We start from the raw sequence: 10,857 nt of genomic DNA on the forward strand, positions 1-10,857 counted from the left end.
ACTTTGATCCATATGGCTGGACCACTGATAAGGAAGAAGACTATGATCCCAAGGGGAAGCAACGTACAAGTTTCGATGAAGAGGAGGCTCCTCTACCTCAACCTGGACACTCGCATGTGGAGTTCAAGAAGTCGAGCCTCCCTAGCTCAAGGAAGAAGCCTAAGACCTTGTTTATCCCTTCTTGTTTCTTTCAGAAGAGTAAGCAGGAATTATGCCAAGGGGTGTTGAAGCTTGAAGAGGAAAATGATGATCTGAGGGAGCAGAATCTTATGCTCAAGTGGAAATTATACAAGATCAAGACCTCTTCAACAACTCCACCACCATCACCACCAAAGGAAGACAACTAGGCATTGGTATGGGCAATCCCCTTGGCTTGTGCCTAGCTTGGGGGAGTTGCCCCGGTATCGTATCACCATCACATCTTTTTCCTTTACCTTTGTTTTAGTTTTCCTTTTCAGTTTTCTTTTTCTCTAGTAGATTAAAATTCTTAGTGTTTTAGTCTTGAGTTTTGCATTGTGTCACCCCCGATGTATTCTTGCTCATGAGCCATATAATAAAGAGTTTCTTAGTTGAAGGGCTTTGCCTCTTGCCATGATGAAAAGAGTGAGAATAGAACAAAAGCATGAAATATCATGTATTGATCTTATGGGAAGTGATGGCTTCACATATAAAAAGAATGATGATTGAAACTTGTTGCGGGTAGACAAACGTAGACCTTGGTCATAGTTGCAATTAATAGGAAGTGATAAAGAAGGAGAGGTTCACATATAAATATATCATCTCTGACACCATCTATGCTTGTGAACACTCACTAAACTATTACATGCCTATAAGTAGATGTTGGACAAGGAAGACAACGTAATGAATTGTGTTTTCTTGGCTCTGAACAATGTTATATGATTAGAGATCCCTTAGCATGTGACTATTGCTTCCAGTTCACATTAGCCAAATCTCTCGCACTAAGTAGAGATACTACTTGTGCATCCATAAACCATCAACCCAGTTTTGCCATGAGTGTCCACCATACCTACCTATGGATTGAATAAGATCCCTCAAGTAAGTTGTCATCGGTGCAAGCAACAAAAATTTCTATCTAATATGTATGATGTATTAGTGTGTGGAAATAAGCTTTGTACAAACCTGTGATGAGGAAGACATAAAAGCGACAGACTGCATAATAAAGTTCTTTATCACAGGGGGCAATACAAAGTGACGTTCCTCCGCACTAAGAGGACACGCATCCAAACCTCAAAAGCGCATGACAACCTCTGCTTCCCTCTGCGAAGGGCCTATCTTGTACATTTACTTTTTGCCCTTGAAAAAGTCATGGTGATCTTCACCAATTCCTTGTTTCGCCTTTATCTTGGCTACCATCATATGCTAGGGAAAGATCTATATTCATATGTCAACTTGGAGGCAGGCATTCATGAATTATTATTGTTGAAATTACCCTTGAGGTAAGCAGTTGGGAGGCAAAACTGTAAGGCCCTATCTTTCTCTGTGTACAGCTGAAACTTTGATCTCACGAGTACCACGTGAGTTGTAGCAATTATAGAGAACGAAAGAATGATTGAGTATGTGGATTTGCTTTACAAGCTCTTACTTGAATCTTTCTGATGTTGTGATAAATTGCAATTGCTTCAATGACTAAAGGCTATCGGTTGTTACTTCTCGGTAAGGTTCTTGATCCATGGTTTACTTTGTGAAGGAATTATCACTTTAGCATGAGAGATTGTATGTTGGTATTGTTGTTCTCATCTTGATGAAGATGCATGCATGTTCGTATCTTGTTTTGTCGACACCTCTCTCCCTAAACATGTGGACATATTTAGTGAGCTAGGCTTTCACTTGAGGACGAGCGAGGTCTAAGCTTGGGGGAGTTGATACGTCCATTTTGCATCATGTTTTCATGTTGATATTTATCGCTTCTTTGGCTGTTATTTAACTTCACGGTACAATTCTTATGCCTTTTCTCTCTTATTTTGCAAGGTTTACATGAAGAGGGAGAATACCGGCAATTGGAATTCTGGCCTGAAAGTGGAGCAAAGTTGAGATACCTATTCTGCGCAACTCCAAACGCCGTGAAAATCAACGGGGATTGTTTTCCCAATTTATCAAAAATACTGGGCCGAAGAAGTGCCAGAGGGGCACCAAGGGGTGCCCACAAGCCCCCATGGCGCGGCCTGGGGAAATACTGGGCCGAAGAAGTGCCACAGGGGCACCAAGGGGTGCCCACAAGCTTGCATGGCGCGGCCAGCCCCCAGGCCGCGCCATGGGGGCTTGTGGGCAGCCCACTGACCCACGGGCCCCCATCTTTTGCTATATGGAGGGCTTCATTCAGGAAAAAATCAGAGAGGAGCTTTTTCGTGGTTCGCCACCGCCCTGGGGCGGAACTTGAGCAGAACCAATCTAGAGCTCCGGCAGGACGATCCTGTCGGGGAAACTTCCCTCCCGGAGGGGGAAATCGTCGCCATCGTCATCACCAACACTCCTCTCATCGGAGGGGACTCGTCACCATCAACATCTTCATCAGCACCATCTCATCTCCAAACCCTAGTTCATCACTTGTAACCAATCTCCGTCTCGCAATTCTGGTTGGTACTTGTAGGGTTGCGAGTAGTGTTGATTACTCTTTGTAGTTGATGCTAGTTTGATTATTTGGTGGAAGAGTTTATGTTCAGATCCTTGATGCTAATCATTACCTCTCTGGTCATGAATATGATTATGCTTTGTGAGTAGTTACTTTTGTTCCTGAGGACATGGGATAAGTCATGCTAATAGTAGTCACGTGAATTTGGTATTCCTTCGATATTTTGATGTGTTGTATGTTGTTTTTCCTCTAGTGGTGTTATGTGAACGTCGACTACATAACACTTCACCATTATTTTGGCCTAGAGGAAGGCACTGGGAGGTAGTAAGTAGATGATGGGTTCCTAGAGTGACAGAAGCTTAAACCCTAGTTTATGCGTTACTTCCTAAGGGGTTGATTTCGATCCACTAGTTTAATGCTATGGTTAGACTTTTTCTTAATTCTTCTTTCGTAGTTGCGGATGCTTGCGAGAGGGGTTAATCATAAGTGGGATGCTTCCCCAAGTAAGGGCAGTAACCAAGCACCGGTCCACCCACATATCAAACTATCAAAGTAACGAACGCGGATCATATGAACATGATGAAAACTACTATCTCAGAAATTCCCGTGTGTCCTCGGTAGCGTTTTTCCTCCTACAAGACTATGTCCAGTCTTGTCCCTTGATACAAAAGGGATTGGGCCACTTTGCTGCACCATTGCTACTTTTGTTACTTGTTTCTTGCTACGAATCATCTCATCACACAATCACTTGTTACCGACAATTTCAGTACTTGCAGATATTTCCTTGCTAAAAACCACTTGTCACATCCTTCTGCTCCTCATTGGGTTCGACACTCTTACTTATCGAAAGGACTACGATTGATCCCCTATACTTGTGGGTCATCAATGACTCAACAAGAACATAAATAGACAGGCCCTTCGCAGACGGAAGCATTGATTTGCAGAGGTGCCAGAGCTCAAGCTTTGAAAACAGAGATAATAATTTTGGGATGCATGCTTTCATTGTCAACGCAATGACTAAGAGTTCCCAACATCTTCCATGCTACACATGCTATAGGCGGTTCCCAAATAGAAAAGTAAAGTTTTGACTCCCCCACAACCAATCAATCACACTCCACGGCTAGCCGAATCCTCGGGTACCGTCCATACCAACATCAATCCTGGGGGAGTTTTGTTAGCAATTATCTTTTCGATTTGAGCATGGAACTGGGAATTCCAATTACCGGCCCCTTTCTCGTGAATTATAGTGAATAAAAACATATCGAGGATAACACGCCTAGCATGGAAGATACCAATAGCCCCCTGTTACCACATGAGCGTTTTGGGCATGCAAAATAGATTATTTCTTGAAGATTTAGAGAGTGGCACATGCAAATTTACTTGGAACGGCATGTAGATACCGCTCATAGGTAGGTATGGTGGACTCGTATGGCACAACTTTGGTTTTATGGAAGTGGATGCACAAGTAGTATTCCCGCTTAGTACAAGTGAAGGCTAGCAAAAGACTGGGAAGCGACCAAACTAGAGAGCGACAACATTCATCAAAATACATTGAGATTAACTAACATTGAGTGCAAGAATGAGTAGGACATAAATCACCATGAACATGAACATCATAGAGGCTATGTTAATTTTGTTTCAACTACATGCGTGAACATGCGCCAAGTCAAGCCACTTGAAACATTCAAAGGAGGATACCATCCTATCATACTACATCATAGTCATCTCAACATTCATGTGGGCAACCAAGACAAAACATTATAAGCTCCTAGCTAAGTAAGCATGGCATAAGCAACTATGATCTCTAAGTTGTAATTCCAAACATGTTTCTCTCACAACAAAGCTGAGTTAGGCATGATGAGCTAGTCATATTTACAAAAAAAAAATAGATCGAGTTCATACCATCTTTTCCAGGCTCAGTCACTTCATCATATATCATCATTATTGCCTTTCACTTGGACGACCGAACGATGTGAACAATAATAAGCGTGCTCGTGCATTGGACTAAAGATGGATTCTGCAGGCAAACAGGTATGGCTCTTAGAAAGATAAACAGGTATGCATGCAAGAGCCACTAAACATTGTAACCAATATCTTCTACCTTGACCCAAAGAAAAAGAAAACTATCTACACGGGAAAGCTCCCAACAAGCAAAAGAAGAAAATAAAATATTTTTGGTTTTTCTAAAACTAGACAGACACATGAAAAGAAAACAAGAAAAAGAAAATAAAATAGCATAGATGATACAGTGGCAAAGTGTGAACACCGGCTAACAAAGTGAAAGCATAAGAAAGAATGTAAAGTCGGTGAGAACACGTACTCCCCAAGCTTAGGCTTTTGGCCTAACTTGGTGTACTCCCAAGGATGGTCCTGGCGAAACCCAAAATCATAATCGGGGTTATACGGGAGCGCTACAGCCACTGCCTGAATAGCTGCCTCACGGAGACAGGCAGCCTTCCCCTCCCTCTCATACTCCTCTGCCTCTCCTCTGGTTATGTAATATCTCTGTTTTACCTGAAAGTCAAAGAAAGGAGGAGCATGAAGGTTAATATGGAAAACACGCTGCCGGTTAAATATCAATCGGTATAGGAGGGACTCATCATCCCTCTCAAGGAACTGGCAACGTGTCAAAGTGACGCGGTCAAGGAAAGCTATATGGAGCGGGGGATCTCCTTCGCGGATGGGTACTCCAAGAAATTTGCTATGCGGGTGGCATAGATCCCACCAAAGAAATCCCCTTCAGTACCATTCTTATTCAGCCTCCTTGCTATAATAGCTCCCATGTTGAAGCTTTGTCACCTGTCACTGCGCTCTTAAGGATACTAAGGTCGGGTGGGCAGAGGTGACAATGCTCAATCTTGCCATTAATGCATTTGCCCATGAAGAGGGCAAAGTAATGCAAGGCAGGAAAATGAATACTCCCCATGGTAGCTAGCATAATGTCTCTAGTTTGTGCAACCGTAATACCAGCGCAAAAATCTCTAACCGAAGATTTAGGAGGATCATTGAGGTTACCCCAAATAGGTATTTTGCAAATTCTACTGAAATCCTCTAAATCCATGGTATACGATTTATGATAGAGATCAGACAGTACCGATGGCTCACGGCCAGCTGAGAATTTGAATCTATGAACAAAAGAGGCAGTGAGAGAAACATACTGTTCACATTTATCGGAGATGAATTCTTCTTGCCCGACGTTGCGAACAAGTGCATCAAACTCATCTTTGAAACCTGCCTCAATCATAAATTCATCAGAAGGCCATTCACATGGTTGAACCTGCGCGTCCCTTGGTTGGTAAGGATCAGGCTCCCGAATCGCAAGACGGGGACCTCTCTTGCTTGAGGAACCACCATGAAAGTTTCTCCTAAACATCTTCCTTTTCTGAAATTTTCAGTGACCCAAAGGAAGGGTGAACAAAGTTCAACTAAACTAGTAGGAACTACTGCAACAAGTGCTTAGAGACCATATTAAGCATCAAAACTACTTGGGACCAGCTAGAATCATCATGCAAATCTCTAGAACATGGTCACCAAGGCAGCAAAAATACGCGGAGTATAAGGCACTAGAGCAAAAACTAATTGGACAAATGGAGGAGTCACTTAACAAGGAGTAATTTCACCAAAACAGTCCGGAGAATGGTGATTTTAGCAAAGAGATCGAAAATCCCAGCAAGAGGAGCAAGAACACGGGTTTGAGCTGCGAAACGATTTTTTCTGGAGGTAGGAGAAGCGGATGAGAGCAAGAATGAGTGCAGGAGGTGCCTATGGGCCCGACAAGCCTGGGTGGCGCGGCCAGGGGAGGTGCCCGTGCCCCTAGGGCTTGTGAACCACTGGTGTGGCCCCCAGGCATATTCTTTGTCACAGTATTTTTCAAAAAATCCAAAAAAATCATACTTCATTTTCACGTCGTTTGGAGAACTTTTATTTTCGGGGTACTTTTCCACCGGACGCTAAAACAGAAAACAGGTAAAACTAAACTAAATCTATCATTTTTCTTCTAAGCAACTGAACGTGAAAGTTTGGAACAGTGATTTGTGACTCCTCAATTCATCTATCTCGTGGTCATCGAAGGAAATCCGTCAATGGGGTTGATCAAATCCCCTCCACAAAACTTTCTCGAATCGCAAAAGAGAATGGAGAATTTTTGAATAGTCACTAAGTCACCTCAATGGGGATGTGTATCTCCCCAACAAGCAAATCATAGATCATCTTGACACGAGGAATAGGGCATTCAAAGCTCCCAATAAGAATCGATGAAGTTTTTTTGATAGCATTGATGCAATGTACTCGATATTGTTTCTTCGGAAAGTGCACCGTATGCTCATTACCGTTGACATGGAAAGTGACATTGCCTTTGTTGCAATCTATAACAGCCCCTGCGGTGTTTAAAAAGGGTCTTCCAAGGATGATAGCCATGGCATCGTCCTAGGGAATATCCAAGATAACAAAGTCTGTTAAGATAGTGGTTTTAGCAACCACAACAGGCACATCCTCGCAAATGCCGATAGGGAAAGCAATTGATTTGTCGGCCATTTGCAGAGAGATTTCAGTGGGTGTCAACTTATCCAGTTCAAGTCTACGATAAAGACAGAGAGGCATAACACTAACACCGGCTCCAAGGTCGCATAACGCAGTCCTAACATAGTTGCCTTTAATGGAGCAAGGTATAGTGGGCACACCAGGATCACCTAGTTTCTTAGGAGTTCCACCCTTGAAAGTGTAATTGGCAAGCATGGTGGAGATCTCAAGATCAGGTATCCTCCTCTTATTAGTCACAATATCTTTCATGTATTTAGCATATGGAGACATCTTGAGCATATCTGTCAAACGCATTTGCCGAAAGACAGGTCTGATCATTTCAACGAAGCGCTCAAAATCCTCATCATCCTTTTTCTTAGATGGTTTGGGAGGAAAAGGCATGGGTCTCTGAACCCATGGTTCCCTTTCTTTACCATGCTTCCTAGCAGTGAAGTCATTCTTATCGTATCTCTTATTCTTAGGCTGTGGGTTATCAAGATCAACACTAGGTTCAATCTCCAGATCTTTTTCATTGCTGGGCTGAGCATCTTCATGAACATCACTATTGATATTATCATTAGGCTCATGTTCATCACCAGATTGTGTTTCAGCATCAGATATAGAGGCATCGTTTGGACTCCCAGGGGTAGCAGCAACAGGGTTGCTAGCGTGCAGGTTCCTATCATCTTTCTTCTTCTTTCTAGGATGACTAGGTGCATCAGTGCTCACTCCTTGAGAATCTTGTTCATTCCTCTTCGGATGACCCTCAGGATACAGAGGTTCCTGGGTCATTCTACCACCTCTAGTAACGACTCTGACGGCATTGTCATTGAACTCGTTGAGTAAGTCGTTCTGAGCTTTAAGTACTTGTTCTACCTGAGTAGTAACCATAGAGCCATGTTTACTCACAAGCTTCAGATCATTGACATTTTTGTGCGCACAAGCACGTAAATGACTAAGCATACGAGCATTCTTTTCAATTGTCTGCTAACATAATCATTGAAGCTTTGTTGTTTGGCAACAGACTTATCAAATTCACCCAGGCATAAGCTAGCAGGTTTATCAAAAGGAATATCAATCTCATCAAACCTACGCAGAGAATTTAAATCTACTACCTGTATCGGGGTATCGAGACCGTGGATCTCTTCGATATGTGGTAGATTTTGGACATCTTCAGATTTAATGCCTTTCTCTCTCATAGATTTGTTGGCTTCTTGCATATCTTCAGGACTGAGGAATAGAATACCTCTTTTCTTCGGAGTTGGCTTAGGAGGTAGTTCGGGAATGGTCCAAGCATTCTCATTGCACAAGATGTTATTCAATAGAATCTCAGCTTGTTCTACAGTTCGTTCTATAAAAACACTACCAGCACAACTATCTAGGTGGTCTTTAGAAGCATCGGTAAGTCCATTATTGAAGATATCAAGTATTTCGTTCTTATCAAGAGGGTGATCATGCAAAGCATTCAGTAGCTGGATAAGCCTCCCCCAAGCTTGTGGGAGACTCTCTTCTTCAGCTTGAGCAAAGTTGTATATTTCCTGCAAGGCAGCTTGCTTCTTATGGATAGGGAAATATTTTTCAGAGAAGTAGTAGACCATATCCTGGGGGCTACGCATACATCTAGGAGCAAGAGAAGTGAACCAGGTCTTAGCATCATCCTTTAGCGAGAAAGGAAATAGCTTGAGCATATAGTAGTGGCGGATCTTTTCCTCACTAGTGAATAGGGTGGCTATATCATGCAGTTTGGTAAGACAGGCTACAACCGTTTCAGGCTCATAACCGTGAAAAGGATCACATTCGACCAGAGTGATTAACTCTGGGTCGACAGAGAATTCATAATCCTTATCGGTCACAAAGATAGGCGAAGTGGCAAACTTCGGGTCGTATTTCATCCTAGCGTTCAGAGATTTTTCTTTCCACTTGGGTAGAAGTTTCTCAACATCATAGCTATCCTTACACACAAGAAAGACCTCAGCTATCTCTCCCTCCATAACATAGCGCGTATCAGGCATAACAGGCAATTTAGACATAGTAGCCGGTTCTACTTCAATAGTATCAGCAGTTTCAGAAGTATCATCACGTCTAGCAGCAACTCTAGCAATATGTGCGTCAAGGGCACCTAGTGGCAAAGCAGTATCAGGCATAGCAGGCATAGTATCAAGCATAGCATCATCAGGCATAGTATCCAGCATAGCATCATCTGGCATAGTATCAAGCATAGCATAATCAGGCATAGTATCAAGCATAGCATCATCATAAGCATCATGGACAGCAGAAGTAGCATCATCAAGCATAGGCGACATATCAAGATTTCTAGTAGGAGGCGAAGTTGCAAACTTACTCAAAACTGAAGGTGAATCAAGTGCAGAGCTAGATGGCCGTTCCTTACCTCTCGTCGTAGTGGAAGGTAGGATTTTAGTTCTTGGATCTTTCGGATTCCTCATAGTGATTAGCAGACGTCAATCCCAAGTGACTCAGAGAAAATAGTTGTGCCTCCCGGGCAATGGCGCCAGAAAAAAGCCTTGATGTCCCACAAGCGTATGGGATCGCAACAGTTTTCGAGGGTAGAGTATTCAACCCAAATTTGTTGGTTCGCACGACTGGAAGCGAAAGAATATTTTCAAGTATTAGCAGTTGAATGTGTCAGATTCAACCACACCAGAAAGATTAGTGTCTACAAGCAAAGTATCAGTAGCAAGGTAGTATGATAGCAACGGTGCCACAAACGATCTGTTGACGGCAGACTATTCCTAACTGTTGTATCAATGGCGCCAGCACGTTGATGGGGGATTATTCTTGAGAAGAATGCTTCCCCGGCTAAGGCTCCAGAAAAGTCCTGCAACAAGTAACATCGAAATAGCAAGGAACAGCAGTAGCAGCAGCAGGAAAGTAACAATAGTAGCACCAGTAGAACCAAAGTGGCCCAATCCCTTTTGTAGCAAGGGACAAGCCTAGACAAAGTAACATAGCGAGGACCGGTAGTAAAAGACTCGTAGGCAGTGGATCGGTGATTGATGAGTATGACGGATGTGATTCATCATGTAACATCTATAACACAGAGAGATATGTAACTAGCTCCCGTTCGTAAATCTAATGTAGGCATGTATTCCGTATGTGGTCATACTTGCTTAGGGAAAAGAACTTGCATGGCATCTATTATCCATCCCACCCGTGGCAGGGGGGTCCTAATGGAAACTACTGGATATTAAGGTTCTCCTTTTAATAAAGAACCGGACCAACGCATTAACACGCGGTGAATACATGAACTCCTCATACTATGGTCATCTCCGGGAGTGGTTCCGGCTATTGTCACTCCAGGGTTGCCGGGTCATAACACATATTAGGTGACTACAACTTGCAAGATAGGATCTAAAACACACATATATTGGCAACAACATAATAGGTTCAGATCTGAAATCATGGCACTCGGGCCCTAGTGACAAGCATTAAGCATGGCAAAGTAGTAGCAACATCAATCTAGAACATAGTGGATACTAGGGATCAATCCCCGTCAAGAACTAACTGGATTACATGATAGATCTCATCCAACTCATCACCGTTCAGCAAGCCTACGAAGAGATTACTCACGAACGATGAAGAGCATCATGGAATGGTCGATGGAGAAAGGTTGATGATGACGATGGCGACGATTTCCCCTCTCCGGAGCCCGAAACGGACTCCAGGTCTGCCCTCCAGATGAAGAACAGGATGTGGTGGCGCCTCCGTATCGCAAAACGCCATGAAACCTT

Source organism: Hordeum vulgare, chromosome 4H (assembly GCF_904849725.1).
Source record: "Hordeum vulgare subsp. vulgare chromosome 4H, MorexV3_pseudomolecules_assembly, whole genome shotgun sequence".
Taxonomy (NCBI): Eukaryota; Viridiplantae; Streptophyta; class Magnoliopsida; order Poales; family Poaceae; genus Hordeum; species Hordeum vulgare.